Below are 13,433 nucleotides of genomic sequence, written 5' to 3' on the forward strand. Positions count from 1 at the left end.
GTAATATGAACTCACAGGAAGTTGAAAAGATAGTAGAGTTCTGCGTACTCTTTGCCTACCTTCCCCCAAAGATAACATCTTCTGTAGCTGCCATATCAAATATCAAAACCAGGAAATGGATCATTATCATTAGTTTGAGTACACACTGTGGCCAGTGCGGTGGCTCATGCCTGTAATCCCAGCACTTTGGGAGGCCAAGGCGGGCAGATCACTTGAAGTCAGGAGTTCAAGACCAGTCTGGGCAACATGGTGAAACCCGGTCTCTACTAAAAATACAAAAATTAGCTAGGCGTGGTGGCAGCCTCCTATAATCCCAGCTACTCAGGAGGCTGAGGCACAAGAATCACCTGAACCCGGGTGGTGGAGGTTGTTGCAAGCTGAGGTCGTGCCATTGCACTCCAGCCTGGGCAACAGAGCAAGACTCTGTCTCAAAAAAAAAAAAAAAAAGTACACATTTTGCTTTTTTTTCACTGTTTTAAAAATCATGATTTTCTTATGTGTATACGTGTAGTCCTATGCAATTTTATAAGTAAACTTCGCTTATTACTTATTTATCTGTTCATTTGTTTAAAGGAACTTTATTTTTTTTTCAGAGAAGTTTTAGGTTCAGAGCAAAATTGAGTGAAAGATACAGAGATTTCCCATATACCTCCTGCCCCGACACAGGCAACATTCCTTACTAGAGTAGCACATCTGTCACAACTGGTTAACCCACCTTGACACCATTATTACCCGAAATTTGTAGTTTACACTCTTGATGTACCTTCTGTGTGGGTTTGGACAAACGTATAGTGACACGGATTCACCATTATGCCGTCATGCAGAGTAGTTTCACTATCCTAAAAATTTTCTGTGTTCTAGCTATTCATTGTTTCTCCTGACCCCTAATCCCCGGCAACCACTGATCTTTTTACAGTCTCCCTAGTTTTGCCTTTTCTACAATAGAATGTCATATAGTTGGAATCATACAGTTTGCAGCCTTTTCAGATTAGCTTCCTTCACTTAGTGATAGGTATTTGTTTCCTCCATGTCTTTTCATAGCTTGATAGCTCGTTTCTTTTTAGTACTGAATGATAGTCCATTGTCTGATTTTACCACAGTTTATTTATCCATTCACTTGCTGAAGGACATCTTGGCTACTCCCAAGTTTTATGAAAAAAGCTGCTGTAAACATTTATGTGCAGGTTTTTGTATAGACATAAGTTTTGTTCCATGCAACTTTATCCCATTAACAGATTGGTGTAACCACTACCACAAACAAGGTTAAGAACTGTTTCATCACCACAAAAAAACTCTATCATGCTACCTCTTTGTATTTGCACTCACTTCTACCCCTGCTTCCCACTCCTTGCTACTCCCAACCTCCAACACACATTCATTCCTGTCCCCTGACAGCCACTAACTATTCTCCATATTAAAGTTTTGTCATTTCAAAAATGTTATGTAATTGAGATCACACAATATGTAAGCTTTTGAGATTGTCTTCTTTCACTAAAAATAATACCCTTGAAGTCCATCTAAATTGTTATACGCATCAATAGGTGATTCCTTTTTATTGCCGATGAATATTCTATTTTATGCTTATACCTGAGTTTTTTCAACCATTCACCAATTGAATGACATTTGGGCTGTTTCCAGTATTTTGCTATTATGAATAAGTCTGCTATGAAAATTGACACACAGCCTTTCATGTGAATGTTTTTATTTCTCTAGGATAAAAATTCCAAGAATGCAATTGCTGGGTAATATCGTAATGCTCACTTTGGGAAGAAACTACCAAACTATTTTCCAGAATGATTATATCATTTTACATTCTCCCCAACAATGTATGAAAGATCATTTCTCCACATCCTCTCCAGCACTTGGTATTATTTTATTACATTTTTTATGTTAGCTGCTTCTATAGTTGCGTTAGGAGTTAAATGTTTTAAAAATCTCAAATCTCCAGAAGAAAACTAGAAGAAAATGTGGGTGAAAATTTTCTGATTTCTGGCAGGGGAATTACTTTCTAAAGTTAACAGTTTCAACCAGATGAAACTTTAAAATTTCTAATGCCCCAAAACATCAGTGACAACAACAAATATAAGCAACAAACTGGGGAGAAACATCCATGAAAAATCAACCCTGCATTACTGAGACTCCTAAGCCAGGCACCCAGAAACCTACCCTGTTCCTCCGACCCAAGTTCAGCTTGTCTTCGAGAAATTATAGTCGGTGAAAAATTTAAGTTATTGACACAAATTGCAAAAGGCTTTCCAGAAATGTTTTATCAGTGTTTGACCTACCAGTAACATAAGAGAGTGACTATGAAAACGGCTTTTTAAAGATATATTCTTTTTTTTTTGAGACAGGATCTCACCCTGTCGCCCAGGCTGGAATGAGGTGGCGTGGTCACTGCTCACTGCAGCCTTGACTTCCCAGGTTCGAGGAATCCTCCCACTTTAGCCTCTTGAATAGGTGGGACCACAGATGCATGCCACTATGCCCAGCTAATTTTTTTTATTTTTCATAGAGATGGGGTTTGCCATGTTGGCCAGGCTGGTCTTGAACTCCTGGGCTCAAGTGATCCTCCTGCCTTGTCCTCCCAGAGTGCTGGGATTACAGGCATGAGCTACTATGCCGGCCCAAGATACATTTTTTGAAAAACCAACCCTGGATCTTAATATATGAGCAAAGGACAAGAAAAAAAAAAAACACCACAAATGGAATAAAACTTTTAAAACATGAGAAAAATATTGTAAATCATTAAAAATTAAAATTCAAAATTACCTAGGAAAGACATACTTATTAAAATATCAAAAACAGATCATGTATAATACTCAGTCTCACTGGGAGTGAGACGAGGCCAACATTCTTATACATTGTTCCCTTCTACTTGTTTCCATCTTCCCTGGTCTTATTCCCCTGGTTCCTCACTCCTGCTCCTGGGTATCACTCCCAAGTAAACGACCTGATATGACCTTTGTCTCAGATTCTGCCTGTAAGAGAACCAAGCTATGAGAGTTGGTAACAGTGGCTTTAAAACTCAGACTCTCAGGATGGGATTTTGGGGTGCAGTGGTGATAACCTGGGCAGGCCGTAACACCACAATCACCAAGACTGTCACCTGCACAGGTACAGGTAGAAGGTGACACATTGGGTTATGTGACAACTTTGACAGTTGAATGGAGTTGGGCCAATAAAATTACAAAGATTTGGGAGCTGGTCAGATTTTGTTAACTCTTTGGAAGTCTTGACACACAAATGATTCAGGTTAGCTAAGTGTCAACTGAGGTATGATGTGAAAGCCAGAGGCCTCTAGCCGTTGTAGGCTAGAATGTGGTTAAAATCGGTCCCAGGAACCGATTATAAGGGTGACAGAACTACAAAGGACAGTTAACTCATGGCTTCAACAAGTCTTTTTTTTTTTTAACAAATAGGACTTTTTATGTGCCACTATTATAAGTCTGAACTATAAATAGATTCTTGGACTGGTGGTTCATATCCATCAGCTCATTCAACTTTAGCACCTGTCTCATCCCTAGTGGCTTTTCCAGAACTACCACCTTCACCATGAAGCTCCATGAGTTTTCCCAATTCAAACTTGGGCTTCTTCAGCATTTTTTGTCTTCTAATGAAGACATCATGGAGAGGATAAATAGATTGGCAAGCCTTTTCTGTGTCTTTTCAATGCTGTCTGGAATCAATTTATTGACCACTTATTTCAAGTCATTTCTCTGCACCTCTCAGGTCATGATTTCCAACATCTTCTTCTGGATTTGGTAGACCTGTTGATGCTGAGCATAACAGGTCTTCTATATCTGATTGTTGTGTGTTTTTTTTTTAGTAAAATCAACACAGAACAGACAAAGCAAGTAACCATTGGTAGTTTTTTTTTGAGATGGAGTCTCACTCTGTCAACCAGGCTGGAGTGCAACGGCATGATTTTGGCTCACCTCAACCTCTGCCTCCCAGGTTCAAGCAATTCTCCTGCCTCAGCCTCTTGAGTAGCTGGGATTACAGGTGACCGCCACCACACCTGGCTAATGTTTGTATTTTTAGTAGAGATGGGGTTTCACCATGTTGATCAGGCTGGTCTCAAATTCCTGACCTCAGGTGATGCACCTGCCTTGGCCTCCCAAAGTGCTGGGATTATAGGCGTGAGCCAACGCCCAGCAGTAGTCTTCACATTGACATGAGCTTCAATCATTTTCTGCCATTTTTTTGACCATGAAGCACATTTTGTCATGGGTAAGATCCATGGCATGGAAGTTATGCAGTTTTTGCCCAAATATCTTCAGCAATCAGCTTAAATTTTCTAAATGCAACTTCACTATTCTGCAAATCAGCAGGACTCACTTCAAACACGTGACCCTTGAGGCCATCAGATGCAGTTTTGGTTCCTTGGGTCCCGGTGACTAGGGTCTCTCCAATATTTCTTATCTTGAACAAGCAGGGGCTTTCACATCATACCAATCTTTCTTAGAAAATGAATCAACTGGGGTGGAGCCAAGATGGCCAAATAGGAACAGCTCCAGTCTACAGCTCCCAGTGTGAGCGATGCAGAAGACGGGTGATTTCTGCATTTCCAGCTGAGGTACCAAGTTCATCTCACTGGGGAGTGCCAAACAGTGGGTGTAGGACAGTGGGTGCAGTGCACCATGCACAAGCCGAAGCAGGGCAAGGCATCGCCTCACCCGGGAAGCGCAAGGGTCAGGGAATTCCCTTTCCTAGTCAAAGAAAGGGGCGACAGACGGCACCTGGAAAATTGGGTCACTCCCACCCTAATACTGCGCTTTTCCGACGGGCTTAACAAACGGCACACCAGGAGATTATATCCCGCACCTGGCTTGGAGGGTCCTACGCCCACAGAGCCTCGCTCGTTGCTAGTACAGCAGTCTGAGATCAAACTGCAAGGCAGCAGCGAGGCTGGGGGAGGGGTGCCCGCCATTGCTGAGGCTTGAGTAGGTAAACAAAGCAGCCGGGAAACTCGAACTGGGTGGAGCCCAACACAGCTCAAGGAGGCTTGCCTGCCTCTGTAGACTCCACCTCTGGGGGCAGGGCAGAGACAAACAAAAGGCAGCAGTACCCTCTGCAGACTTAAATGTCCCTGTCTGACAGCTTTGAAGAGAGTAGTGGTTCTCCCAGCACGCAGCTTGAGATCTGAGAACGGGCAGACTGCCTCCTCAAGTGGGTCCCTGACCCCCAAGTAGCCTAACTGGGAGGCACCCACCAGCAGGGGCAGACTGACACCTCACACGGCCGGGTACTCCTTTGAGACAAAACTTCCAGAGGAACGATTAGGCAGCAGCATTTGCGGTTCACCAATACCCGCTGTTCTGCAGCCACCGCTGCTGATACCCAGGCAAACGGGGTCTGTAGTGGACCTCCAGCAAACTCCAACAGACCTGCAGCTGAGAGTCCTGACTGTTAGAAGGAAAACTAACAAACAGAAAGGACATCCATACCAAAACCCCATCTGTATGTCACCATCATCAAAGACCAAAAGTAGATAAAACCACAAAGATGGGGAAAAAACAGAGCAGAAAAACTGGAAATTCTAAAAATCAGAGCGCCTCTCCTCCTCCAAAGGAACGCAGCTCCTCACCAGCAATGGAACAAGAATGACATTGGTCATTCTGGACGGAGAATGAATTTGACGAGTTGAGAGGAGAAGGCTTCAGAAGATCAAACTACTCCGAACTAAAGGAGGAAGTTCGAACCAATGGCAAAGTTAAAAACCTTGAAAAAAAAATTAGATGAATGGCTAACTAGAATAACCAACGCAGAGAAGTCCTTAAAGGACCTGATGGAGCTGAAAACCATGGCACGAGAACTATGTGATGAATGCACAAGCCTCAGTAGCTGATGCGATCAACTGGAAGAAAGGGTATCAGCGATGGAAGATGAAATGAATGAAATGAAGTGAGAAGAGAAGTTTAGAGAAAAAAGAATAAAAGAAATGAACACAGCCTCCATGAAATATGGGACTATGTGAAAAGACCAAATCTACGTCTGATTGGTGTACCTGAAAGTGACGGGGAGAATGGAACCAAGTTGGAAAACACTCTGCAGGATATTATCCAGGAGAACTTCCCCAATCTAGCAAGGCAGGCCAACATTCAAATAAAGGAAATACAGAAAATGCTACAAAGATACTCCTCGAGAAGAGCAACTCCAAGACACACAACTGTCAGATTCACCAAGGTTGAAATGAAGGAAAAAGTTTTAAGGGCAGCCAGAGAGAAAGGTCGGGTTACCCACAAAGGGAAGCCCATCAGACTAACAGCAGATCTCTCAGCAGAAACTCTACAAGCCAGAAGAGAGTGGGGGCCAATATTGGACATTCTTAAAGAAAAGAATTTTCAACCTAGAATTTCATATCCAGCCAAACTAAGCTTCATAAGTGAAGGAGAAATAAAATACTTTACAGACAAGCAAATGCTGAGAGATTTTGTCACCACCAGGCCTGCCCTAAAAGAGCTCCTAAAGGAAGCGCTAAACATGGAAAGGAACAACTGGTACCAGCCACTGCAAAAATATGCCAAATTGTAAAGACCGTCAAGGCTAGGAAGAAACTGCATCAACTAACAAGCAAAATAACCAGCTAACATCATAATGACAGGATCAAATTCACACATAACAATACTAACCTTAAATGTAAATGGGCTAAATGCTCCAATTAAAAGACACAGACTGGCAAATTGGATACAGTCAAGACCCATCAGGGTGCTTTATTCAGGAAACCCATCTCACGTGCAGAGACACACATAGGCTTAAAATAAAGGGATGGAGGAAGATCTACCAAGCAAATGGAAAACAAAAAAAGTCAGGGGTTGCAATCCTAGTCTCTGATAAAACAGACTTTAAACCAACAAAGATCAAAAGAGACAAAGAAGGCCATTACATAATGGTAAAGGGATCAATTCAACAAGAAGAGCTAACTATCCTAAATATATATGCACCCAATACAGGAGCACCCAAATTCATAAAGCAAGTCCTTAGAGACCTACAAAGAGACTTAGACTCCCACACAGTAATAATGGGAGACTTTAACACACCCCACTGTCAACATTAGACAGATCCACGAGACAGAAAGTTAACAAGGATATCCAGGAATTGAACTCAGCTCTACACCAAGCAGACCTAATAGACACCTACAGAACTCTCCACCCCAAATCAACAGAATATACATTCTTTTCAGCACCACACCACACCTATTCCAAAATTGACCACACAGTTGGAAGTAAAGCTCTCCTCAGCAAATATAAAAGAACAGAAATTATAACAAACTGTCTCTCAGACCACAGTGCAATCAAACTAGAACTCAGGATTAAGAAACTCACTCAAAACCACTCAACTACATGGAAACTGAACAACCTGCTCCTGAATGACTACTGGGTACATAACGAAATGAAGGCAGAAATAAAGATGTTCTTTGAAACCAATGAGAACAAAGACACAACATACCAGAATCTCTGGGACACATTCAAAGCAGTGTGTAGAGGGAAATGTATAGCACTAAATGCCCACAAGAGAAAGCAGGAAAGATCTACAATTGACACCCTAACATCACAATTAAAAGAACTAGAAAAGCAAGAGCAAACACATTCAAAAGCTAGCAGAAGGCAAGCAATAACTAAAATCAGAGCAGAACTGAAGGAAATAGAGACACAAAATACCCTTCAAAAAATTAATGAATCCAGGAGCTGGTTTTTTGAAAGGATCAACAAAATTGATAGACTGCTAGCAAGACTAATAAAGAAGAAAAGAGAGAAGAATCAAATAGATGTGACAAAAAATGATAAAGGGGATATCACCACCAATCCCACAGAAATACAAACTACCATTAGAGAATAATATAAACACCTCTACGCAAATAAACTAGAAAATCTAGAAGAAATAGATAAATTCCTCGACACATACACCCTCCCAAGACTAAACCAGGAAGAAGTTGAATCTCCGAATAGACCAATAACAGGCTCTGAAATTGAGGCAATAATTAATAGCTTACCAACCAAAAAAAGTCCAGGACCAGATGGATTCACAGCCGAATTCTACCAGAGGTACAAGGAGGAGCTGGTACCATTCCTTCTGAAACTATTCCAATCAATAGAAAAAGAGGGAATCCTCCCTAACTCATTTTATGAGGCCAGCATTATCCTGATACCAAAGCCTGGCAGAGACACAACAAAAAAAGAGAATTTTAGACCAATATCCTTGATGAACATTGATGCAAAAATCCTCAATAAAATACTGGGAAACCGAATCCAACAGCACATCAAAAAGCTTATCCACCATGATCAAGTGGGCTTCATCCCTGGGATGCAAGGCTGGTTCAGCCTACGCAAATCAATAAACATAATCCAGCATATAAACAGAACCAAAGACAAAAACCACATGATTATCTCAATAGATGCAGAAAAGGCCTCTGACAAAATTCAACAACACTTCATGCTAAAAACTCTCAATAAATTAGGTATTGATGGGACGTATCTCAAAATAATAAGAGCTATCTATGACAAACCCACAGCCAATATCATACTGAATGGACAAAAACTGAAAGCATTCCCTTTGAAAACTGGCACAAGACAGGGATGCCCTCTCTCACCACTCCTATTCAACATAGTGTTGGAAGTTCTGGCCAGGGCAATGAGGCAGGAGAAGGAAATAAAGGGTATTCAATTAGGAAAAGAGGAAGTCAAATTGTCCCCGTTTGCAGATGACATGATTGTATATCTAGAAAACCCCATCGTCTAAGCCCAAAATCTCCTTAAGCTGATAAGCAACTTCAGCAAAGTCTCAGGATACAAAATCAATGTGCAAAAACCACAAGCATTCTTATACACCAATAACAGACAAACAGAGAGCCAAATCATGAGTGAACTCCCATTCACAATTGCTTCAAAGAGAATAAAATACCTAGGAATCCAACTTACAAGGGATGTGAAGGACCTCTTCAAGGAGAACTACAAACCACTGCTCAATGAAATAAAAGAGGATACAAACAAATGGGAGAACATTCCATGCTCATGTGTAGGAAGAATCAATATCGTGAAAATGGCCATACTGCCCAAGGTAATTTATACATTCAATGCCATCCCCATCAAGCTACCAATGACTTTCTTCACAGAATTGTAAGAAACTACTTTAAAGTTCAGATGGAACCAAAAAAGAGCCTGCATCACCAAGTCAGTCCTAAGCCAAAAGAACAAAGCTGGAGGCATCATGCTACCTGACTTCAAACTATACTACAAGGCTACAGTAACCAAAACAGCATGGTACTGGTACCAAAACAGAGATATAGACCAATGGAACAGAACAGAGCCCTCAGAAATAATGCCACATATCTACAACTATCTGGTCTTTGACAAACCTGAGAAAAACAAGCAATGGGGAAAGGATTCCCTATTTAATAAATGGTGCTGGGAAAACTGGCTAGCCATATGTAGAAAGCTGAAACTGGATCCCTTCCTTATACCTTATACAAAAATTAATTCAAGATGGATTAAAGACTTACATGTTAGACCTAAAACCATAAAAAGCCTAGAAGAAAACCTAGGCAATACCATTCAGGACATAGGCATGGGCAAGGACTTCATGTCTAAAACACCAAAAACAATGGCAACAAAAGCCAAAATAGACAAATGGGATCTAATTAAACTAAGGAGCTTCTGCACACCAAAAGAAACTACCATCAGAGTGAACAGGCAACCTACAGAATGGGAGAAAATTTTTGGAACCTACTCATCTGACAAAGGGCTAATATCCAGAATCTACAATGAACTCAAACAAATTTACAAGAAAAAAACAAACAACCCCATCAAAAACTAGGCAAAGGATATGAACAGACACTTCTCAAAAGAAGACACTTATGCAGCCAAAAAACACATGAAAAAATGCTCGTCATTACTGGCCATCAGAGAAATACAAATCAAAACCACAATGAGATACCATCTCACACCAGTTAGAATGGCGATCATTAAAAAGTCAGGAAACAACAGGTTCTGGGGAGGATGTGGAGAAACAGGAACACTTTTACACTGTTGGTGGGACTGTAAACTAGTTCAACCATTGTGGAAGTCAGTGTGGCGATTCCTCAGCGATCTAGAACTAGTATACCATTTGACCCAGCCATCCCATTACTGGGTATATACCCAAAGGATTATAAATCATGCTGCTATGAAGACACATGCACATGTATGTTTATTGCGGCATTATTCACAATAGCAAAGACATGGAACCAACCCAAATGTCCAACAATGATAGACTAGATTAAGAAAATGTGGCACATATACACCATGGAATACTATGCAGCCGTAAAAATGATGAGTTCATGTCCTTTGTAGGGACATGGATGAAGCTGGAAGCCATCATTCTCAGCAAACTATCGCAAGGACAAAAAACCAAACATCGCATGTTCTCACTCATAGGTGGGAATTGAACAATGAGAACACATGGACACAGGAAGGGGAACCTCACACGCTGGGGATTGTTGTGGGGTGGGGGGAGGGGGGAGGGATATCATTAGGAGATATACCTAATGCTAAATGACGAGTTAATGGGTGCAGCACACCAACATGGCACATGTATACATATGTAACAAACCTGCATGTTGTGCACATGTACCCTAAAACTTAAAGTATAATAATAATAAAATTTAAAAAAAATTTAAAAAAAACAGTACAAGAATAGAGCTCATTTTAAGTGTTCTCATCACAAATTTTAAAAAAAGAAACAAAAAATAAAGTGGCACATGGAAAAAAAAAAAAAAGAAAATGGATCAACCACTTTCTTTTCGGCTTCCCTTTTGCTGCCTTTGTAAGGCACTTGTTCTTGCCAACCATCATGGTTGCTGCTCAGACAGCCAAAAGAGTGGAAATGCTAACAAGTCTTTTATGGTAAAAGTCAGGGCACTGATAGAAAAAGAGAGACTCTGAGACTTGATTTAGGGATATTTGGATGCACAAATCTGAGATGCAAGCTCTCATGTTTCTCTGAATTCTCTCCCCTTGCAGACCAGAGCAGATGCCCCTTGCCTGGGAACCCTGCTAAAGCCTCACCTGATTTGTACCCTTCAAGATGACCCTGCCTCTTTTTATTGTCTTCAGACCAATAACGAAGATTATGTCTCAGCACAGTCTGAATAGAGAAACACAGCTCCCCGCTCCAAGAGTAAATATCTAACATACCAAAGACATTGCTGGGCTTGGTTAATGTGTCCCAGTAGCAACCAAGGATCACATGGGGGTGTAGATCTTAAAGGAATAAGATTGTGTGTGTGGATGGGGGGTGGCAAGTGTGTATTGCTGGCAAGAGTAGAATATAAATAAGATGGGATAGAGGGCAATTTATTGATATAGGAGCCCTCTCTCATGACTTAAAGTTTAACATCAGGGAAAAGACACCTAGAACCTGTCCTAATAGATGGCTAGAATAGCTCCTTAAAGTTTCTGCTAAAAATGGCCCAAAAGAAATGAAGTGAAAATGCTGATATTGCCTCAGCATAGTATTCATGAAGGGTTCAGAAAGTTCAGATATGTGGGAATGTTAGAGTGGATTTATGCAAAACCATAGGAGCCACCACTGTGCTATATTCCTCAGGAAGGTGGAGAGAATATTCCTGTCAGTAGAGTAGCAAGGGTACAGGTGAGGGAGGCACTGACATCTTTGAGAAGTCTGATGATGGCCATCCTTGACAGGGACTAGGGTTGACAGCAGGAGATGCTGTCATGGAAATAGGCTCCCTATGGGAATCATACAAACATACTTGAAAATATAATTAGGAACAAGTGACAGTTAAAGCCCCTGCTCACAAGACATGAAGAAAACAGGAGGGACTCCTGGAGAATTATCTTTCAACACTTGCCTGAAAAACCAAAACCAAGCAAATAAAAAACACCTTTGTGATAAACCTATTTTTGTTGTAAACACTCAACGGAGATCTTTCTATAGATCTTTTATGGAGATGAAGATTTGACTTAGGTGGTTGTAAATCATCACTATGTTGGGGTTGCTAACACAGGAGTTTATCCTTTTTTTTTTTTTTTTTTTAGATGGAGTCTCGCTCTGTCACCAGGCTGGAGTTCAATGGCGTGATTTCGGCTCACTGCAACCTCCACCTTCCAGGTTCAAGTGATTCTCCTGCCTCAGCCTCCCGAGTAGCTGGGACTACAGGCGCGTGCCACCACGCCCAGCTAATTTTTGTATTTTTAGTAGAGACGGGGTTTTACCATGTTGGCCAGGATGGTCTCCATCTCTTGACCTCACGATCCGCCCGCCTTGGCCTCCCAAAGTGCTGGGATTACAGGCATGAGCCACCGTGCCCAGCCAGTTTATCTTCTCTGTGGAGTGAACCTAATGCCAGTCAGGACCAGGATGAGTGTGCTATTTGCAACACTCCTTGTATCCAACATCCTTTGCCATGTCATTCTACAGATGCTCTCACTGAAGTGATGGCCATTTTCCCTACCCTTCAAATCTGGGCTTTGGTAAATGGGATGTTAACAACGGCTCCCAAACAGAGGATCACAAAGTACTTGCATGAGCCCACTCCCTCTTATGTTCCTCAAGCATGCCATGAGAACACGCCTGGGCCAGCCTGCTGAAGGAGCTGAGCTGAGTCATCCCGGTCACCCAGCAGACAGCCAGCTGACTCTTAGCAGTGAGAGGCACCCCCACAAAGCTGCTCTGCTGACCACCCCAGACACACGAGCAAAAGAAATGTTTACCATTACATGTCACTGAGGCTTTGTGGCTATTTATTATGTAGGATTGTTATGGAAAGAGCTATCTGATAGATACCATGAGGCAGATATGTAAGAATGAAAATTACTTTGAACAGGAAGAAGACATGATTACTTTCAGGAGTCGGTTGACCTTCTCTTTTCTGCAGTTGCACAGTTGGAACCTGGAGAGAAGGAAGAATACTAGTGGTGGAGTTGAACAATAAGAACAACAACACCTCATAACCAGTAAGGTAATGGTCTCATCTAACAAATCCCTCTCCCAACACATGAGCATGAAGTGCTCCGGCTGGGCAGGGAGGGGTTTGCTGCTGTGTGTAGCTGCCTTCCTGGCCTCCTGTCCTCACCAGCTCCCTGTTCCCCATCATCCTTCCTATGCAGTCTCAATTCAACAAATATTTACTGAAGCCCCATGCTGCCTGCTGTCCTGCTGAGGCGGGAGGAAACCTGTTTCAAGAGGAGCCCTAGTACAGTTCCTGCCCCCTGGCACCAGCTCTTGTTGAAGAGATATTTACACAAGCGTAGGGAGAGCACTGAACTCAGAGTCTGGTGATCCAGATTCGTGGCCCAGCTCAGCCACTCACAAGCCTTGGGCCCGCAGAGAAATTCTATCTCCTGCCCATACCTCAGTTTTCTCCTTTCTAAAACAAAGATAATAATCCCCAGTTCACACATGTGGGAGAGGATTCACGAGAATGGAAAGACATC

At 41.9% G+C, this 13,433-nt stretch overlaps 1 pseudogene; it reads right to left on the reverse strand.

Moving 5' to 3' along the window:
* Nucleotides 1-3,438: 3,438 nt before the first annotated feature.
* Nucleotides 3,439-12,606, reverse strand: LOC129036203 (small ribosomal subunit protein eS1-like; annotated as a pseudogene).
* Between the last annotated feature and the right edge of the window lie 827 nt (nt 12,607-13,433).

This window comes from Pongo pygmaeus, chromosome 4 (assembly GCF_028885625.2).
Source record: "Pongo pygmaeus isolate AG05252 chromosome 4, NHGRI_mPonPyg2-v2.0_pri, whole genome shotgun sequence".
NCBI classification, from domain to species: Eukaryota; Metazoa; Chordata; class Mammalia; order Primates; family Hominidae; genus Pongo; species Pongo pygmaeus.